Consider the following 22,151-nt stretch of genomic DNA (forward strand, 5'->3'; position numbering starts at 1 on the left):
GTAATTGCTCTCTGATTCTGCCGAAACAACCTTCTTGTCTGTGGTTCAGTGTGGGTGAGGCAAGAGCAGAAGTCATAAGGAAATATGGAAGCAGACGCCCCGATGCAAGGCCCGGATGTTATCTGGACACACTGAGACAGAGCACTGAGAGGTTGTGGAGAGTTAGCGGCAGATCTGTGGTTGACCTTGGTTTACCCACTCTGCCTTGCTCAGAGCCACGCTCACATGCTAGAAATCCAGCTTTTCTTCAGAAGAAAACCATCCTTGTACATGGACTTCCTAGTCCTCTTGCTTTTGCTGCAAGGCCAAGCCCCAGGCAGTCAGAGAGCTCCCCATAGTCCCGGCAGCTGCCCAGATCATGTGTCCCAAGAGGGTGACTCGGCACCATCCTGGCCTGCTGCCCCTTCTCAGAGCTCCTGACATGCCTCCCCTACCTGCCTCCAGCCTGCATCAAAGCATGGAGGCGAGTGTGCAGGTTGGGCTGCGGTAGGCCGGTCTCCTCTCCTGGCTTTGATCAGTTAGCATCTCCCGATTCAGCTCTGGGCCTCATACTTTGTTATTGTGGTTTTTACCCTTATTGCTTACTTCTATTATTATACAAGCAATGCACATGTTATAACATAGGAAAATACAGATAAGCCAAAAGAAGAAAATAAAAACCATGCACAATATTGATATCAAGGGAAAACCCTTTGAACATCTTGGGGCCTGTCCTTATCTCTGCGTGCTTCTTTTTCATTCTGACAGAAAAGGGATCAGACTGTGTACATTCTTTTTTATTTGATATAATCTTTAGGTCTTCACATTCTACCAAATATACTTCTGTGATATCATTTCCAACAGCGATATCGTATTCCAGTAAGCTCTGAAACGTAGCCAGCCATCCCATTTACTGGGCATTTAGGTATTTCTAATTTTTTTATATTATTAAACTGAACAATATGAAATTTCTGACATTTGGTTGCCCTTGACCTAAGAATGGCAATTTCAGTTGGTTTGATGTAATGTAAATAATACTATGATGAACATCCTTAAGACTAATCTTCGTATGCTTTTCAATGACTCGCTTGTATTCCTAGACATTTCTAGAAATGCATTTGCCGAACCAAAAAGGATGCATACTTTTAGGCAGACCTATCCTTTAGTACACTCACCTCCAGGTATGTATCCAAAGCAGACAAGAGAACCAAGGGATGAGGGTGAGGAACAGTTTTAGGAGAGGACTGTTGGGTGTCCTGGAAAGAGGCTTGGGCTTGATTTCAGATGATGGACAGAAGCCCCAGCTGCTTCCTGCACGAGGCTGTCACCCTCGTTAGAGACTCACTCTGGAGAGCAATCAGCAGGGTTTTCATAATGGGACAACTGGTGTTTATGTCAACAATATGGGTGGTTTGCCTAAGGTTTGGGCATTCCGAACTCTGTTGGACTTCCGTCATCCTTTGAAACTCTTTGCCTGAGCTTAGGACTCTCTGAGCCTTGAGATCAGAAATCCCCTTTTCCTGGGAAAGGTGATACAGAGATGAGGGCTTTTTAAAGGACTCACAATCGCCTCCATGGTTTTGAATGTTTAAAAATGCAGCTTGGCCTTGAGGGTGGACCCAGGCCTGGCTGTGGAGGGAGGTTCTGATGGATTCTGAGGCGGCAGGCCTCCTGAACCATTGAAGCGTGCAGGCTGAATTTTAAAAATAATTGTCCTTTTTAATGATGTAAAACATGTCATCTAGATTAAAAAATAAACACACTTTATTACTTTCCCAGTCCTTTCTTCCTCCCTCCCAGGGCCAGATGGGGATTGCTTGAATATTTCTGGCGTATTTCACATATTTAATAACGCCCTTGGAGGTTCTTCCAGATCTGATGAAATGTGGGATTGAACTCTGCCCATAGACACTGTTCACAGAAAAGAACGCTGGTGGTAGGGTGTGTGTGTGTGTGTGTGTGTGTGTGTGTGTGTGTGTGTGTGTTGGGGGTGGGGACCCATCCTATTTTGGAAGCAGCTGGGTCTACAAGTCAACAATTTTGAGCAACAAAGCAAATTGTTCCCCCCCCCCCCTTGTGCCTTTTGAGGGGGTGGGGTGGGGAGACAGGAAAAAAGAAATCACTGCAGCTAAGCAGAGTAGAGCAGCTTCTGGAGAGAGTCAGGCCTTCCCTGACAGCTTTCTGCTAGCTCTCTTGAGCTGCAGCGAATCCAAGAAAATAATTAAAGCTTTAATTTATTTATACATCTTCTCTATAGATATTATAGATCCAACAATTGCCGCCTTCTAATTTATGCGCGCCGAGCCCCTCCCCCCCCCCCCCCCCCCCCCCGGAGCCCGCGGCGGCCGAGCGCGCGCGGGGCCGCCCGCAGCAGCAGCAGCGGCAGCGGCGGCGGGCCGAGGCCCCTTCCGAGCGTCCCGGCGCCGTCAGCCCCGCGGCGACGGCCGAACAATGGCCTGCGGTGGCGAGCCCGCCCGGGCCGCCTCGGAGCGGGCGCACCTGGGTGATGGGCACCTCCCGAGACTCCCCGGGCCTGCGGGCCTGACAGGCGCGAGGCGGCTCCTTAATAGACTGCGGGAGTGTTCTCCGGGAGAAGTCTGCGGCGGTCCCCGAGGAGAGATCATCAGGCAGAGTGGTCCCCGGAGCAGGATTTATTAGCAGACAGGATGGGGAAGTTGATTAGCCTCCGCGGCTGAACGGACATCCTGTCAGACAGGCCTCTTAATCCAATCACTTACCTGTCGAGGGGGAGCCTCCCGCCTGCCGCCCGCCGCCCGCGGGGCCCCTGCTAACCTGCCCGCCGCAGAGCGGGAGCTGCGGGCCTCGGGCGTGGGCCCACCGAGGCGACAAACGCGCGAGGCTCGCCGTCTCGCCCTTGCCGGACCTGCTCTCTCAGTCACTGGGTCTTGCTGTCGAGGCAACCTCAAGGTGCGCGCCCTGGCGGTGACCCTCTCCTGCACGGAAACCTTACCTTCGGTGGCTCCCTATTCCCCACTCAGGAAAATACCTGCTCCTGGGTCTTGCCTCACCTGACCCTGAACCCCCTTTCCAGAGTCATCCCCCACGGCTCCCTCTCCCTGGGGCCTCTGCTCTGTGCAAACCCAGCTACCCTCCTCCTTTTTCTGAATCCTGTTGCTTCCCTTGCTCCAGTCATGGGATTTGGCTAGAATGCCCTCCCTCTTCCCCACCTCCCCACCCCCCCCCCCCAAATCCAACTTGTCCTTGGAGATCTGACTCACAAGCCTCATCTTCCCTAATTACAGCTCTCCTTCCTCCGTGCCCAGGTAATCTCTCCCTCCTGTAAAACTTTGTGCCAGGGTAAGCACTCTAGCCCCCCAGTCCTGCCTCCACCAACTTCCTAGCTCTGTGACCTTGGCCAAGTGACCTCACCTGTGCTTCTCCCTTCTGTAAAACAGCATGATAGCAATAAGTTCCCCATAGGTTTGTCGTGAGGACGGAGGTTTGTGAGAGGACGTGTGTAGAAAGGTGCGTGTAATGCGTGGTGCATAGCAGAGCTCAGTGCTCAGCATGTGTCTTAGTCTGCGTCGGGTAGTGCTGGACCTATTACCTCCTTCACTGCTCCAAGTTCCATTATGATGGGGGCCAGACTTTCACCATCTATCGCTCTCCCTTGTCTCTACGTGCCCCCAAGACCAAGGACAGTGCTTTACAGATAACACTGCTAAATGTTTGTTGAGTGAAGGAAGGAACCACTGCCACACTGCAGACAAAATATTGTGAATCATTTCAATGAGTGACCCCACGAGGCCCCATCCTGGTTGATCTGACCACAGCAGAAGCAGAAGGTTGAGGGACAGGGCCCCCATCTGCTTTTGTGTGGTGGGCATTGAGATGTGTGTGAGTTCTTGTCAAGAGTTTAGGAATTCAGACCCTATTGATCCACTGCATCTTCAAAGCCATCAATCATCATTAAGAAACAGGACCTGAGCCCCTGGATGGGGTGGCTGGTACTGGGTAATTTAGAGGATTTTACACACAACACACACGCACACACACACACACACACACACGGCTAAAAGAAGTCAGCTAAGACAAGCACTGAACAGTTAGCAGACAGGCAGGGGAAAACCTGGGGAACTTGTAGAGACCAAGGGTAACCGACCAGGAAATACATCAAATTCCACTTCCAAGTGGAATCGCACATTTGTGTGGTTGGTTGTAACTGTCTAATGAGCATTTCACTTTGGTAAATGTGGATGCTGAGGTCTCACCCTAGTCCTGCCACCTCCTACTGATGGCTGCCTTTCACAATTCGTCAGTTTTGCCTGGGTCAGTGTCAAGGTCACTTGTCTGTGGTTTGGGCCATCTTCCTTATTTCCTTAAAAAAAAAAAAAAAAAAAAAAACAGAATAAAACAGAATAGCATTTTCCTGGCCTGATGACTGCATCAGGCAACGTTCCCATGCCTTGATGTTTTTCAGATTTCTAAACATGCCCTGTGATCTTGATGTGACAGAACACACCCCTGGAATTCAGAGCACCTTGGGCCTGGTCAGGCCCTGCTACTGACTAGTCGTGTGATCTTGGTGGGGAGGCAATCAGTCTCACTGAATTTCAGTTTTTTTGTATCCATCAAATAGTGTAATATTTGGCTTACCTTTATAGGAGGAGAAATTGAAGTTTACAGTGAAGTAATTGATAGGAACGTGATTTGAAGAACACAGTACTATACAAAATTAAAGCAGAATTGCTGTCATAAAATCATTCCTAAAATATTGATTGCCCTCAACGCTAGGTGCTGGGAAAGTAGAGGTGGTCAAGCCTCAGCCTGTCCTCAGTGGGTTCACCAGTAATGTGCTAGGAAAGGGCAATGAAACACCCCCTTCCCGGTCCCTGGGGCTGGCAAGGCTTCACAGAGGGAAGGGATTAGAATAGTTGAGGAAAAGGATCACAGGCAGAAGGACAGGAAGTTGTGGGTGGGAAAGTGGGAAGATGAAGTGGGAAAAGCAGATGGAAGCCAGATATGCAGGGCCTCGTAGCCTATGAACGAAGCTCACATCAGGGAAATGACAGAGTCAGGCGCGTTCTGGAGTTCTGGGAAGATGGCAGCCTGTGTGGAGCATGGGCTGTGTGGAGCCTGAGATGGAACATGGGCTGGAGAGGAGATGGGAGACATGAGGCAGGGAGGGAGCTAGTGCAATGTCCAGGGGAGAGATGGTGAGGCCTGAGAACCTAGGAAGTCTGGGGCCTACCTGCTGACCCTATGGCCTGGGCAGAGGGTAAGAGGGAGCAGAGGCAGGGGTGAGGGTGGGTGAGGTGATTAGGGAATCCTATGGAGTAGAGCTGAGGAAACTCTCCTGTATTATAAACTGAGGCTGGGAAGAGGGAAGGGGAACACTCATCCCAGCCCCTCCCACCCTGAGTCTCCCTCTGCCCAGCCCGTGGGCACTTCCTTGTGACTCTAGAACCCTTCTGGATAGGCAGGAGTGGGTAAGATGTGACGCCAGTGAGACTAATGTTGCTCAGGAAAACAATCCTGTTGTTGAGGGAAACACTTCAAGTTTCCAAGATGATTATGGCTTTAAATCAGAGCCATGTGCACAATGTAGATTGGGTGTTGTGAGGCACAGGTCCCAGTTTCTCTGCCTCTTAGGGGTTGACTTCTCCATATAAGGCAAGGGGCTATGGCCCAGCTCTGAGGAGAATAAACCATGATTTTCCTGAGTCACTGAACCATCATTTGAGACCAGGGGCCTGGCTTCTGAATATTCTGAGGTCCGGAAGTTGTCCAGTGTGAACTTGGGACTGTGGGGGCTCCTTGGTTCCCTGTGCAGAGCCCCCTGCTGCTCCTCTGTGCCCCTCCCCCGTTCCTCCCAGGGGCCCTGGGCAAGAGCAGCAGGCAGACCCCTGGGCCTGCTCACAGCCTGAGTGAGGGTGGAAGACGAGCCAGTGTTCTGAACGGGAGGAGTGGGGAGAATGATCACCACTCTCGTCTCTCCAGAGTGTGATGTTGGCTGGCTGTGCTCAGGAGCCCTGGCTGTGGGAAGAGGAGGGAAACCACTGGTTGGGGCTTCAGGGGAAGGGTCAATATTTTAGTAACTTCCGTATCCTCAGCACAGACTAGGTACTCAGCAAATGTGTTGTTGGATCAAAGACTCGCTGAGGAGGGGTAGTGCAGGTGGCAGAGCAGGAGAAGGGCTCTCCAGACTGAAGAAGCCCCATGAGGCCCGGAGGTAGTCATGGCGGGAGATGGGGCTGAAGTGCGAGGGTCAGAGAGCTCAGGGGTGGAGGCACATAGGAACCGCCCTGTTCAAATTCTCTCCTCATTTTGAACCCATTCTAGGGCAGCCTTCCAGGAGATATTCTGGCTGCCCTTGAATGCCTCTGGAGGCAGGGGGCTCATTCTTCCCTTGACATTTCTTTGTATCTTAGAGCATCTCTGACTATGAAAAAATGAATTCTTTTTAAAACTAAGTGGGCACTGATTCTTTTAGGGGCCCCTACTGTTCCTTAAACTGCCTGCTTCTTTGGTGCCACATTGCCAAGGGCCTTGAGTGCCAGGCCGGTGTGGGGGGATTGTTGATCTTATTTTGCATACAGAAGGAGTCCTGGAGGCCTCTGAGCAGGAGGACTGTGAACAGGCTGAGCTTTACACAGGAGGACAACCTTCCTGGCCAGGCTGGGGCTGGAGCCCTAGTAATAAGGCAACTGATGTCTGTCTCTCTGTACCTATTCATACCCATGGCATTAATTAACAGACTTGAGAGCAGATAACCAGTGATAACCATTTCTCTTGCACAGGTGCAAGGCCAGTGGCCATGGATGGGTATGGATTGAGAGGAAGCACATGTAAAAGTTAGTATGTTAGGTTTGTCCCAAATCTGGGCATCACGGAAGTCAGTGCCCCCCCAAACCCCACTGGGCCCCTGACATCTGTCCTTCTGCAGAATCAGAGATGGCAGTCAGGTGTAGGAACCTGGGATCTTGCAGTGAAGGGCATCTCCAGTTCTCCTCTGGACCTGATAGAGACAGGGGGCTGGAGGGCTGTAGCAGATGGCCATGGTGAGGATTGGCACTTGGTGGGAGAGGCGGTCAGCCCTCCACCCTGAGATCAGGGCTTCCCCCACCCCAGGATCCCTTCTGACCTTTGTGTTCTCCAAAAAAAAAGTCAAGGTGATGACAAGACACATCTATCGCATCTCAGCCATCATTGCAGTTGAAAGATGGGCCCGGAGCAGGTGGACTGCTTCAATTATGATGGATGAGGACGGTGACAGCTCTCGGGAGAGCCACGGGAACCTGGCAAGTGTTCACTCAGCTATGACTCCTCTGGTAGCAATTTGACAAGATCAGAGCACTTTACAGAAGTGGCAAGTTTGGGGACCTCGGGGTTTGCTTGGCCCGGGGACTCTGTCTGCGGAAGCCCTCAGCCAGCAACGCAGGGCAGGCTGCCCTCCAAGGAGGACCAACCCTGGGGAGGCAGGAGCAGCTGGTGGGAGGGGCTCTGCCTCATGAGGCCTCAGGGCCCCGGGCCTGGGCCTGGAATTTGCCTGCTTCAATCCCTTCCACCTGCTGACCGGAAGACCCCAGCATAGTTACAGCCACAACCTCCCAGACCAACTGGGCATCTTTGAGCCAGGCCGTCTGCTGGGTCCTGGGGGACAACAGTGGACAGTGAGATTCACATCCTGCTTCATGGCACTTTCTGTGTAGACTTTAAGTGAGGGGAGGGTCTGGGGCCAGACAGCCCCATCTGTTATTAACTGTGAAGCTCCTCTTTGAGCTTCAGTTGAATCACCTCTTTTTGGGTATGGTGGCTGGGGCTTCAGTGAGGTAACTTTCAAAAAATGTCCAGCTTGTCACAGGTGTTCAGCCAGTGCTGGTTTTCCTCCCTCACTGACACCATTGTCCTCTGGCACATTTCTTTATTCATTCAGCAAACTGGCCAGAGCACTTCTGTGTGCTGGGCATTGGGCCTGGCCCCAGAGAATTCGCTGTGGTCCTATAGATGAAGGGATCACATCTTGATCTGCTCAGGGAATGAGGATGCAGTTGGATCAGGCAGTCCCTTGGCCTCACCACCCCTTGGTGGTTGCTGGGTGGAGGTGCTCACCTTGCAGACTGATGGCCAGCACAGCCCTGGCTGCAGTGTTCCTGGACGCCTGTGCCTTCCAGGTACCAATAGGCTCCTCTGCATCTGTTCTGCTTGGAAGTCAGGATCTGAGAGTTCCTCACACCAGAGGGTCATCTCCCTAGAGTTGGGGGGACCACTGGTGTGGGCATTTCACCTTAGAGGGGTTCTGTTCCTCCAATTCTTATTAAGTAACTTCTGTCTGCCCTGGAGGTAGGGGTAGGGACTGGGGAGGACTAGATAAGACTTGGGTCCTGCCCTCCAGGGGCTCTCAGGCTGCAGAATGGGAGTGCAGCATCAGGCACTGAAGACCATGCATGAGCTGGTAAGGTGGTCCAGTAAGGCATGGGCGAACTCTGAGGGGGGTGTTGTCCGTTCTGGCAGGGAGTCAGGGAAGGCTCAGAGAAGGGGCATTTTCTCTGGACTCAGAGGGATACCCCTAGAAGGAGCTGAGGAAGCTCTGCACTCAGGCAGGCAAAGCCTCCTGGGCAATTCTGCTCCCCTAAGCCTCAGTGTCTCTATCTGCACAGTGACAGGGCTGCCTCCAGGGGTTTGAAGGCCCTCCTGGCACAGACATTGGTGGGTTCATCCCATCACTTTCCTCTCAGAGTATATTCCCAAGGGAGCTGGCCTATATCCTCCTCAGTAATTTGGGAGTGACTTTACTTGGGACTTCCCTCTGCACCCCAGACATACCCACCCCCTACCCTGGATATATGCCATAGTCCTTTTCGCTTGCTTTGGAAGATTCTTGGTGTAGTTATGCTCCCAGAGATATTGAATTACTACTTTTATGTGTTTTAACAAATGCTTGTCATTTTGGCTGGACAAGAGGAGATTTAATGATGATGACAAGAATTTTTAAATCGCTCACTAGCTGTGTGTCTTTGGGAAAGTCACACCCCCTCTGGGCCTTAATTTGCTCCTCAGTAAAACAGGGGTGTCAGTCCTGTCCAACCCCATCCTGGGATTGGGTAAAGTGCCATCTCCAGGAAACAGAAGAGGAGACCTGGGGAGGGAAGGGTGGTGGGGACAGATGGAACGAGGGGCCAGCGTGCCAAAGAGGCTCTGGCCTGCTCTTTTAGCTTCTTGTTGGCTGCAGGTGGCTGTGACAATCTGAGACTCCTTGTAAGTGGTGGGAGGGGTGGCTTGCAATGTTTGCCTCCCTGGCCCCTGTGACCAGATAAGGACAGGGCTGGTTTCTCTCTCAGGCCACTCAGACTACTGCTCATCAGAGACCAGATCTTCATCAAGCTCGGAGGAGCCCACGGAATCAAGCCCACAAGCTTACTTGGGCTCTTACCTCCTTCTCCTCTTGTTGCCTGATCTTTACCCTAACAGAGCAGAGCTTTGTTCCTTCCGGGCCAATGGAACAGACCCAATTCAGATGCCACAGACTAGGTCTGCAGGCTGAGAGGATCTGGTCACACTCCCCCCGTGCCCACCCCCTCCCCACCATGTCTCCGTCTACTAGCCAAAACTCTTCAAGTCCTTCTGAGACCGAGTCTCTTTCAACTTGCCAGGTTCACGTTTCATGTTTCAAAGAACACAGGCTTAGGAATTCAGCTGACCTGGGTCTGATACCTGCCTCTGCCCCTTGCTAGCTGGGTGACATCGGGCAATCATTTGATCTTTCTGGGTCTGTTTCCTCACCTGAAAGGTGAATAGGGCCTATTTCAGTGGGTGGTTGTGAGGAATAACAAGAGAGCATATGTGGTGTTTGAAGAACCTTTATGGTGTTTATACTCAGTCAAGTATCCCCATTCCCCAAGAAGTGCTCCCTGCAGGTCCCAGGGCTGCACCTCTGTGACTGAGCATATGACCAAGTGGAGCTAATCACAGTCCATCCTTGGGATTTTATACTCTAGCTGGGGAAACCAGCCTCTTTCCTCTCTGTTGTAAAGATATAAGATGTAATCTTTTTTTTTTTAAATTTTTTTTTCAATGTTTATTTATTTTTGGGACAGAGAGAGACAGAGCATGAATGGGGGAGGGGCAGAGAGAGAGGGAGACACAGAATCGGAAACAGGCTCCAGGCTCTGAGCCATCAGCCCAGAGCCTGACGTGGGGCTCGAACTCACGGACCGCGAGATCGTGACCTGGCTGAAGTCGGACGCTTAACCGACTGCGCCACCCAGGCGCCCCATAAGATGTAATCTTTAAGATGCCTGCAGACATGGCTCTGGCCTTGGGGACAGGGACTCATCAGAAAAAAAAACAAGCTGAAGAGAAGCAGAGAAGTGGGGAGAGAGAGAGAGCCCTGTTTGCACTTGAATCCCTGGCCCAAATAATCTGTCCGTCCAGCATCAACCCTTCTGTCCTGCAGTTGCACCACTTGAGTGAATGCCTATAACAATTCCTTTTTGGATTAAGCTGCTTGGAGCTGGTTTTCTGTCATTAGCAACCAAAGGATCCCAATTCATATAAATATACATAACACAGAAGCTGGTTATACAACAGCTCAGTAAGTGGAAGCTCTCAGAATTAACTGAAGTCAGGCCCTGTGTGGCTTGACGTTGGTGCTGAATTTCCATCCTCGTTGACCTCTGGCCACCTTGTCAAGAGGACTTGTGTATCCTCCCTGCCGCCCAGCCCAGACTCTAGAGCTGCCTCCGCAAAGCACGAAGCTGGCAGCAGCGCAGGCCCATGTAAAACAGCACCATGGACAGTGGCAGCCCAGAATGCAGGCGCCTGCCACAGGACACAGACACAATCAAGCGGCCGACATCCTTCCCCATGTCGCCGCCTGATAATGAACAAGTAATTTATGTCCAAGAGTCAGTGGAGCCTGTCGCAGGCCAGGGCTGAAATGTTACTACGAGGGATTCCTATGAAGGTCATTGCCCCTGCTCTTGTTGCTGTTAAGGGTTGTCTGTAAATGGCGTCCCCTTGGAGGTGTCCCCTTGTTCTCCTGGCTTCTTTGGGAGGAGAAGGGTGCACCTATGAGGAGCTGGGCTGGGAAAAGCATTGGGCTTCTTTTGACCCACGCCCTTGCAGTGGCCCTGGGAGCCTTGCAAAGTTTGACTTTAAGTGGTCCACGGATGAGAAAGGGAGATCCAGGGCAGAATGGTGTGTGAATGGCTGTGTGGGACCTGGGAATGGGATCTGTGAATGGGGAGGGCAGGAATTGGGCATCTCTCTTTGAGGACAAAAAATGGCTCCTAAGACCTACCGTGTGAATTAATTTGAATCAAATGTTAGATATGATGGGAATAGTGTTCTGGGGACAAGGTAACAGAGTATCTCTTTAAGAGCATGAAAAAAGGAGGGGTGCTTGGGTAGCTCAGTCAGTTAAGTGTCCAGCTTCGGCTCAGTTTGATCCCCACATCTGCTTGGGATCCTATTTCTCTCCTTCTCTCTCTCTCTGCCCCTGCCCTGCTTGTACTGTCTCTCTTTCTCAAAATAAATAATAAAATAAACTTAAAAAAAAAAAGCATGAAGAAAGGAAAAGGGATAAAGGAGAAAAGATAAAGCTGGGCTAGTGAGTAGGTGAATCACTCAACCCCTTCTTTTGGGCCTTAGCTACCCTGCCTGTTCCTGGACTAGAGAGTCTTGCCCATCTGGAATGAAGGCAGAGCATGTTTTAACAGTCCCATTTCATGGATGACAAAACTGAGGCTCAGAAGTTAAGTCATGTAGCTTTTATGTTGCAGAGTTAGGCCTTTAGCCTTTGAATAAGCCAGTGCTCCATTCATTGCCCAGCCCTGTCTGCTATTCACAGAAATTGTGGGACAAGCAGTCGCATAGGGTCCTCCCCAGCAGAGGCTCAGAGGCCCCCTGTCTTTCCATCATTTCAGAGCAAAGGGCCCTCTGGAAGCTGAATGGCTGACTTCTGTTATAAGAGGGGAAGGCACCCCTTGAGAAAGGCCCTTGTCTCCTCAAGGAGGTTTGGCTGCTTGTGTGTGCAATGCCTCAGCTCAGCTGGGCCAGCTTCCATGGAGGGTCTGCAAGTGAGATCAGTCTCTGGTTCTGCACCACGGGGTCCCCTGACAGAGGCCTCCTTTCAGCTCCATCCCCCCTTTCCACATTGGATGCTGCGGTTTCTGGCCTGAGACATGATCAGTGCACCCTGAGCTGAGTGCTGTTATCTTTTCCTCCCAGGTGAGGACGATGTTTAAATTTACTTGAAGGTCCTATGAAGGGGATGAAAAATAAGTAACAGAGTGGGAACTTACCTACTAGAAAGAGAACATGCTAAGTCAAGCCCAATGAGCCCTACTTGCTGCTCACCTCACCGCCATGTGGCCTGCGCTTCTAGAAAATCTCCCGAAACCCAGCTTTTCCTGGATGTCTTCTTGGCAGAACTCTGGGAGGCAGGTAAGACCTGGATTATCAAGACTGCTTCACAGATAAGGAGATGGGGCTCAGAGAGAGAGAGAGAGTGGAGGGGACCGGAAGCTGGGCTGTGGGCCCTCACACAGGGCCTTTTCTTTTGCATCTCTGCCCACCCCAGCCCCAACAGCAGGTGCAGAAAGGGCTGCCCAGATGCACAGGGCTCTGAGGCACCCAGTCAGATGCTCCCTGAGCAGGGCTGGGGGAGGCAAAATGTCTCTATAATGAGCACTTTCATCTGCAAGGGCATCCCCATCACAAACTATTGGTTTTTATTTTTAATGGAGAGATTTGTAAAAGGGGTGCATATTTATTTTGAAATATTGGGAAAGTAAAGATGGAAGGGGTCTGATCTCACCCTTACCTCTCCTGTCTGGCTGATAGTCCTTTCCTTGCCTATATCTCACGACCATGCCCTTCTCTATTGCTTGCTAACCGCTTGCACCTCCCGAGTCAGATAGACTGAGGCCAGTGTTCAGCCCCTCCACATTCTAGCTGTGTGACCTGGGGAAAGTTACCTAACTTCTCTGAGTCTCCATACCTTCAGCTATAAAAGGGGGATAATAATTAAGGTGACTGTTGAGGTCATCCAGACTGGGACACTAGGTCAGGACAACAGGCATAAAGCAAGATTGTTCCAGCAAACCAGGATATGTGGATGCTTAGTGCTAAGAGGAGTTACCTATTCAGGGGTTGTTAAAAGGATGAAATGATAAAATGCACAGATTAATGAGCATAAAGCTGAGAGTTCAAGTTCTCAATATAAGACAGCTTTCCTGTTATTATTTTGCATTCTTTCCATGCCAGGACATGTGGTGACCTTCTTTTTTTTATTGGTTATTATTATTGGCATTTCATTTTTATTTATTATTGGTATTTTTAATAATTTATTGTCATGTTAGCTAAAATATAGTGTATACAGTGTAGTCTTGGCTTCAGGAATAGATTCCCACGATTCATCACTTACATACAGCACCCAATGCTCATCCCAACAAGTGCCTTCCTCAATGCCCATCTCCTATCTTCCCCTCTCTCTGCTCCCATCAACCTTCAGTTTGTTCTCTGTATTTAAGAGTCTCTTATGGTTTGCCTCCCTCTCTTTTTGTAACTTCTTTTTCCTTCCCTTTCCCTATGGCCTTCTGTTAAGTTTCTCAAATCCCGCATATGAGTGAAAACATATGATATCTGTCTTTTTCTGACTGGCTTATTTCACTTAGCATAATACTCCCCAGTTCCATTCATGTTGTTGCAAATGGCAAGATTTCATTCTTTTTCATTGCCAAGTAGTATTCCATTGTGTGTATGTGTATATATATGTGTGTGTGTGTGTGTGTGTGTGTGTGTGTGTATGTATATACACACCACATCTTTATCCATTCATCAGTTGATGGACATTTGGGCTCTTTTCATAATTTGGCTGTTATTGATAGCTCTGCTATAAACATTGGGGTGCATGTGCCCCTGTGAATCAGCACTCCTGTATCCTTCCTAGTAGTGCTGTTGCTGGGTCATAGGATAATCCTATTTTTTTTATTTATTTTTTTTTTTTTAATTTTTTTTTTTCAACGTTTATTTATTTTTGGGACAGAGAGAGACAGAGCATGAACGGGGGAGGGGCAGAGAGAGAGGGAGACACAGAAGCGGAAACAGGCTCCAGGCTCTGAGCCATCAGCCCAGAGCCTGACGCGGGGCTCGAACTCACGGACCGCGAGATCGTGACCTGGCTGAAGTCGGACGCTTAACCGACTGCGCCACCCAGGCGCCCCGGGATAATCCTATTTTTAATTTTTTGAGGAGCCTCCACGCCATTTTTTCAGAGTGGCTGCACCAATTTGCCTTCCCAGCAATAGTGCAAGACAGTTCCCCTTTCTCCACATCCTCTCCAACACCTGTCATTTCCTGAGTTGTTCATTTCAGCCACTCTGACTGGTGTGGCGTGGTATCTCAGTGTGATTTGTGTTGAGCATCTTTTCATGTGTCTGTTAGCCATCTGGATGTCTTCTTTGGAAAGTTGTCTATTCATGTCTTCTGCCCATTTCTTCACTGGATTATTTGCTTTTGGGGGGTCGAGTTTGGTAAGTTCTTTATAGATTTTTCATACTAACCCTTTATCTGGTATGTCATTTGCAAATATCTTCTACCATTCTATTGGTTGCCTTTGAATTTGGTTGATTGTTTCCTTTGCCGTACAGAAGCTTTTTATCGTGATGAGGTCCCAATAGTTCATTTTTGCTTTTATTTCCCTCGCCTTTGGAGACATGTCAAGTAAGAGTTGCTGCGGCCGATGGTGGCCTTCTTTTGAAGGAGAATAAAATGTCTGAGCTGAGACTCCTCACCTTCAGCTCATGTGTAATTCCACACAGTGTTCAGTGTTGGCATTTGATTCTCTTTTAAGGCTGGGTGTTGGGAATGATCCTGATGGCTCTGAAGTGCCCCTGCCTGGAGGCCTTGGGCTATGATGGGATGAAGTCATATATGGTCACTGGCCAAGATCCTGGAGGGCATACATCTGAATTGGGGATGAAGGCCATGTTTGTAGGAGTATTCCTCTGTCTTCTGCTAATACTTGTTATTGCTTATGACAGGATGTAGGTTGTGAGGTGGGCGGGTGGTGGGAAAGACCGTGCTGCTCAGTTAAGCCTAGAAAATGCTTCTGGAAAGGTCACTCCTGGGAGTTGGTCTTGGGGGCTGGGATTGGATAGCCCTGATGCCATACCCTGGAGAATTTCAGGGAAGCTGCTGAGGGGTCCCGGTAATTCAGAGAAGCCACAGAAGAACAATTAGGAATCCTTCATCCCTGGGTGTTGTTAACCACAGTTACCATCTAAGGCTGGGCCTTCCAGTCTGATGCAGGTATATATGTGTGCTCTAAGGGAAGACATTTCATAGCTCAAGGTGGATACACCCAGATGTAACTTTTTTTTTCTTGTAAGTGCCCCAGTTTCCTCGCTTGTGCTCCTGTTCTGCCTGATGCAAAAAAAAAAAAAAAAAAAAAAAAAATCAATCTAGTGATTTCTTATGGAAGTCATTAATATTCAGGGACTTCTCAGTGACTTCAGGTTTTAGAGCTTTGTCATGCTCAGGACTGTTCCCTCATCAGGATTTTCTGTCTGACCCACCCTGTGGGTTGAGACTAAGTGGTGAGAAGGCACTGTTACTCATCCTCTATCTCCTTGGTCCCTTCTGGCCCGTGTAGACAGGTCCCTTTGGGCTGAAAACCCACTGAGTATGGCTACAGCCAACTCTGAGGGTCATTCTGGCCACAAAACTCTGATTGGCTCACAACCTTCTCTTCCAGCCAACTTCAGTGCCCACTTTGGGAGCCGTGAGAATTTTCTGAATGTCTTGCTCTGTAGTCTGGGGCTGTAGGAAACTGTGGGGTTGGGGGCAGCACTGGCTCTCTCATGTCTAGGTCTACCACATCACCCACCCTGTTCTCTAGCCACTGCTTTCTCTCCAGCACTGGGTGCAGGCACACAGGATCTCTGCTCTGGGGTCTCCACGCTTGTCTGGGGGCCTCTAGCATTTTCTCCCCTCCTGTGAGATTTCTTTTGAAGAGGGTGGATGTCAGGGGCCTGAGTGCCTTTTCTCTAATCTGGGTGGGCAGGTGGATCCTGCCTTGTCTATCCTACACTTTGGCCGTAGCTCCTGAACTTAAAACCTAAGAACTTGGGACTTTTATTCTTTGGTCCTATTCAGACACCTGCCCTCTGGGGTAATGATGAGAGTGGAGTGGGGCATGAACGCTCTCATGTGGGGTGGGGGCCATGGAACTAAAGGAGTACGAGGGAGACAGTAAGAACAAACTGATTAATGTCTCAAATTCATGTCTTGTCACAGGGATGTTAAAAATAGAGTAGTATTGCATATACTCTTTTATTAACTTCTTTTATACATCATGAATATTTACCAGGGTCATTATATGTTCTTTTTTAATATCATTTTAGTGACTGCACTGCATTTCATTGTGTACACGTCTCCGAATCAAGCCATTTCCCTTTTGTTGGACGTTCAGGTTGTTTTTCACCTTTTTTAGTCTCAGAAAAAAATGCTGGGACAAGTTTCCTTGGACATAATCTTTGTGCACATCTCTGTTTCCTCAGAATACATAAGGATGTTTATTTTAACATAGTCATGGGAGGATATTCCCACCTCATCTCAACACAAGCTCTTGTGCACATCTCCACAGACACACATGCACACACACACGCACACACATGCACAGGCACACACTGCCGCACACAGTCTTGAGGTTGTGTCTGGCACAGCGCTCGGCACAGAGTGGCTGCTCCAGTGAAAGTGTTCATGGTTCTAAGGGAGCAGGAGACACGGGGCTATGGAAGGGGGGGCAGGGGAAAGGGATCGTACATATTCTGAAGAAGATGCCCGGAACTTGGCTTTGAAGGAGCAGTGGGGTAGAAAATAAACAGAGACAGAGAAATGGGTAGTTCAGGCAGAGGAAATGGTGCAGGAAAAGGCCCAGAGGTAGAAAAGTGTGTGTTTAGGGAAAAGCAAGGAGTCTTGTTGTGGAAGGGCATGGGGGGTGCAGATGTCCAAAAAAGACGGCTTTGAATGTGGCAGAGGAGAACCCCCAGTTCTTGCCCGATTATGAAAACTCTCCAGCCGGGAGCGATGCAGGTGCACCGGGAGTATGGGTGAGTATAGTTGTCAGATAAAACACAGGATACTGTTAAACTTGAATGTCAGGTATAAAAATGAGTCTTTTTTTTTTTGTACAAATATGCTCCAAATAAGCATGGGGCACGCTTATCCTAAAAAATGACTCATTATTTATCTGTAATTTGGACTTAACCGGGCATCCTGTATTTTTATTCACTAAATCTGGCAAGCCTGTGTGTAAAGAATGCAGGAATGCCGTAGCGTCAGAGGCGTCATTACCATTTTTTGGGCCATTGCTTCATGAGCAAAGACAGATCGAAGTGTGTGAATCCCCACTGCACCTAAATGCAGATAAACATGACGAACGGTAATGGCTCCAGAGGAGCCAACGGGAGCATTTCCAGGAGCAGGTGAGCGATGGGCATGCTGGAAACGAGCATCTGGGCGCTGGAGCTCAGGCCCCACCTGCCGTTCCTGCAGTGAGAGCTTCCCAGGGAGTCTCTTCTGAAGGAGCGAGGCTCTGGTCTGGAGAAACAAGGCTGGAAGTGGCCATTGGGTCCCAGGCTAGCCTACTTAAAGTCCATTCTGCTCATACAGGGCAGAGTTTTAGCAATATTATGAGAGGCTTGTGTGGGGGCTTGCCTGGAGCCCAACTTCTATTTGGAACCCTCTTTCTATGGTGATAGGAACTCTGTGGTCCTTGACTGGAGGGGAAGATGGAGGCATCAGAAAGGTACCCCCTTCAATGCAACACTGGCTGCAGTGGTCTCTGGACTAGGAGAGTCAGGGGAGGGAAGAAAAGGGAGGGCATGCGTATTATTCTCTCCAGCAGTCAGACCCTCAGGGGAGGAAGTATCATTTACCATACACCAACTAAGAGCTAAATTCTTCTGGTGCATTATCTTAGGTAATTTTACAACACTTGTTTGTGTTAGCCCATTTTACAGAGGTGGAAACTGAGGCCCAGAGTGGTGAAAGAACCTACCTAAAGTGCAAAAACAGCAGAGCCAGGACTTGATCTATGTCTACATAGCTCCAAAATCTTGGTTCTTTTTTTCTGGGTCACATTAGCAATAACTCCCACCATGTGCCTCAGGACTAGATGTCAAGATCCCACATTCCTGACTCTCTGAGCTGCCCATAGCTCCTGATCCAGACTGTTCCAGCATGTACTGGCTAGTCATTTATCTACCAAGACTCTTGCTCTGTGAATGCCAAAACTGGTGGCTCTTGTCGTGTGCCCAGGAGGAGCTCAGTGTCACTCCTTCTTTTCCCAAAACCCCTTTCACCTCTGACTACTTAGTCTCTGGGCTTTCTGAGCCTCAGTTTGCACCTGTTCATGAATCTTCTGGTATTATTGGTGACCCCTAGGGGAGAGCTTCCAGGGTGAGGGATGGGGCAGGAACTGAATTGGTTCTCTCTTCCTCTTGGCTGCTCCAGATGTGTCCATAGAGAGGAGAGAGGTGAAAGCCTCACAGGCTACAGCTGTCCAGGCAAGAAGAGCTGGTCCACTTGCTTAAATGCTGATCATTCTACACTGAGCTCATCTGCCTGGACTGTTTGATATCTGATGCCTCAGTAGGCATCAGAGGTCTCACTCCTATGAAGTACTAAGATAGTTGTCCTGATGGGGGCAAGGTTGCCAGATCAGATATAGGATACCTAGTTAAATGTGAATTTCAGATAAATAGCAAATAACTTTTTAGTATAAGTAGGTCTCAAATAATAACCATCTTCCCAGTGATCCTGAGGGCCTATGGCTGATCCAGAAAGGTGACTGGGTTTGTTGCCTTTGTCCCCAAATTGTCCCAAAAATATACTAAAAATTATTCATTACTTATTTGAAATTCACATTTAGCTGGGTGTCCTTTCTGGAAACTGTAGATAGGTGGGTGGTCCTCCTTCCTTACTAGTTCAGGGACCCAGGCTCTAACACTTTCTGGACCTGTCACCTTTAACCCGTGGCTGTCAAGGTTCATGATGCTTATTTGCAAGAGACTGATGGAAAAGGAATACGCATGGAGGATCACATGGGGTTTATATGTGAATAGACCACATGGTTCTGCTGTCATGGTTCTGCTCTCATTCCATTCACCAGAACCAAGGACATGGCCATGCCCAACTTCAAGGAACTCTGGGAAATGTAGTCTAGCTCAGTGCTCAGGAGAAGTGGAAAGAGGTTTCACAAAGAGCTGGTCAGTTTCTACTATTAGAAGGGGCAAGGGGTGCTTTTAAAAGAAGGAATGCTGTCTTCTCTAGGGTCATCTTTTTAAGTCTACAGTTTACTTCAGCAAACACTCACTCCAGGAGGGAGCAAACCTGTGCCTGTGTTTGTTGATGATAATTCTTCCCTCTGCTTCCCTGGCAGCAAACAAACAAACAGAACATTTATTTCCTCTGTGTTGAGAATAGTTTTCTCTAGACAAAGGCTTGGTAATGGATTATCAAGTTTTATGTTCTTAAACAAGCAGCAGGAGGGAGAGTTAAAACTTGAATCTTGGCACCCAACAGAACTGGGATGGATCCTGGTAGAGCCTGGTATCATCTACTAGCTGTGGGACCTTGGACAAGTTACTTAACCTCTAAGGGCTGCAGTTCTACTATCTGTGAAATGGGGCTAATGGCATTTATCTAGTTGGTTTCTATGAGGACACAGCATGGTCCAGCGCTTGGCGTGTGACTGGAGCTCAACAAACAGGAGCTCCCTGCTCCTGTCCCTTCTGTGTTCCTGTACCAGGGCCTTGTCTTGATCCTGAGCTGAGCCTGTCTGGGGGACTGATTGGAGGGTCCTCCAGGAATCTGACTGCAGCACTGCGGCAAATCGATAAACTCAGCTTGGCAATAAGCCTGGAGTCATTAGCAAGGAGTAAATATCTGTCTGAGGACTTTTATCCTGGTCTAAGTCCACCATGGACTCATGTGTAGGGCCTGTGGGGAGGGAGCTGCCCTGGGTAAGCATGAAAAGGACTGTTCTAATCAAACCTCTGCAAATCACTGGAACACAAGCCTCCTTGCAGCAGCAGAGTAGGGAAGAGGCAGTCCCCAGAGAGACACAGACTGGCTGCGGACTACCTACGGTTCCCAGCACATCTGTGGTGGAGAAGGCCTGGTGGAGGGTGGCTTACAGGTGGCCCCAAAACAGGGGTGGGGTGTTCTCCTATGATTTGGTGGGCGCTGAAGGAGGAGATGAAGCAGTAGCTGATAGGACTTGCTGATAAAAATACATGAGCTTTCCGGGACCAGTTAAGGAGGTACTGAAAGCAGCTAGAGATTTGGAATTATCAGGTGGAGGGAGTACAATGAATCAGTGAAACATTGGCATCAGTAATGATGTGATTCTATTTTAAACCCAGAGCTGGCATGGCTGGGCTAACCCAGGTTACTTTATTTTCGTCAAAGAATACCTCCCCCAAAATGGTACGTATATACAGCGAAATAAACTATTCAACTATAAAAAAGAAGGAAATCTTGCCATTTGCAGCAGCTTGATGGACATGGAGGGCATTATGCTAAGTGAAATAAATCAGACAGGGAAAGACAAATATCATATGATTTCACTTATAGGTGGAACCTGAAAAAAAAAAAAACCCAAAATAAAAAATGATCTTGTAGATACAGAGAACAGATTGGTGGTTGACAGAAGCAGGGGTTAGGAAGTGAGAGAAATGCATGAAGGGGTCAAAAGGTACGAACTTCCAGTTATAAAATAAATACGTCACGGGGATATGATATACAGCATGGTGACTATAGTTAACAATACCGTATTGTATATTTGAAAGTTGCTGAGAGAGTAGATCTTAAAAGTTCTCATCACAAGAAAGAAAAATTACAACCTTGTGAGATGATGGATGTTAACTCACTGTGAGCATTTCACAATCTATACAAATATCAAATCATTGTTATGTATCTGAAACTAATATAACATTATATATCAATTATATCACAATAAAATTTTTGTAAGTAGTTTGAAGGAAAAAAAGAAGAATAGCTCCCTCAACCAAATCCGATTGTTTGTTGCATGAGTGTGTCCCGCTTGACTCCCAGCCCTCAAATGGTTTGCCTTCCCCTTGGGGGTCTCTGCCTTTCAGAGATGGTTTGCCAGCTTTGATTCAGACTCAACCTCTCCATTCTTTTCCTGCTTGCACCCCACAGCCCTCCTCGTGGAAAGATTGTCTTCTGGTTTCTGAATCATTCATTTCGGTTGTGTGGCTCTTGCCTGGCAGAGCTTTTTCTGCTCTGAAAAACTCCGATTGCAAATAGTTCAATAATACATGTCCTCCTGAGTTTTAAGATTCGGGCTTATGTAATTGGAAATCTGGATGTGAAGCAAGTTAAAGTTGATGCCAGAAAGACAGTAAAATAATTAATCACATTGCTCTGTTTAATAGATTCAAGGGCACAGGGACAGCTTTTCAGCCAGGGTGAGTCCTCAGGAGTGGCCCTCACTGTCATGGTGATCTTGGCAGGCCCTGGGGAGAGGGCCCCAGAAATCAGCCTCAGGGGTCGGAGGATGGGGCCTCCTCAGGGTGTGCTCCCAAAGCACACCGCAGCCCTGCTTATAAAGGTGTCAGGCGTCTGTTACCCTCTGTTCATCCCTCCCTCTGCCAGCAGCTCCCTGTCCCTGGATTCTGGCATGGTGTGTATTTCCTCATGCACACGCAAGCCTGGTCCAGCCTGCCCAGCTGACTCTCTAGATGCAGTGCTCTGATTAGAATAATCCCCGTGTAGCTCACCAAGGACGTTTACATCCACTGCCTTGTTCTATCCTCACAACGCTCTGCGAAGCAGGCAGAGCAGTTATTCTTTCCCTCCCTACTCATCCTGAGGGAAAACGGAGGCTCTGCTGGGTTCTGGGGGAAATGGTCCATTTCACATCTATCTTCCTCAAAGTTACGCAGCTGGTTGGGAGAGCCGGGTCTTACATTCCCCTTTGGGTGACTTCTCAGCCTGTGCTCTCTTGGCTCTGCCTCACTGGCTGTCGGAGGGATCAGGAGCACAAGGGCATCCTTGAGGCGGGCGTCCACCTGAGGGAGGCCGCTCCCAGGGCAGGGGCCAGCCTCGAGCTAGAGAGCTGTCATTATTTGCACATATGTAACGTGCCAGGCGCTATTCTAAACCACATTCACACA

At 49.0% G+C, this 22,151-nt stretch overlaps 1 long non-coding RNA gene across 2 annotated transcripts in view; it reads left to right on the forward strand.

Moving 5' to 3' along the window:
• The first annotated feature begins 2,336 nt into the window (after positions 1 to 2,336).
• LOC123593359 overlaps positions 2,337 to 22,151 on the forward strand; it is an 80,518-nt gene continuing 60,703 nt past the window's right edge. For both annotated transcript variants that reach the window (XR_006710280.1, XR_006710281.1), the window contains exons 1-2: positions 2,337 to 2,907; positions 12,172 to 12,387. This is a non-coding gene — a long non-coding RNA (uncharacterized LOC123593359). The remainder of the gene's footprint in view (positions 2,908 to 12,171; positions 12,388 to 22,151) is intronic.

This window comes from Leopardus geoffroyi, chromosome D4 (assembly GCF_018350155.1).
Source record: "Leopardus geoffroyi isolate Oge1 chromosome D4, O.geoffroyi_Oge1_pat1.0, whole genome shotgun sequence".
Taxonomy (NCBI): Eukaryota; Metazoa; Chordata; class Mammalia; order Carnivora; family Felidae; genus Leopardus; species Leopardus geoffroyi.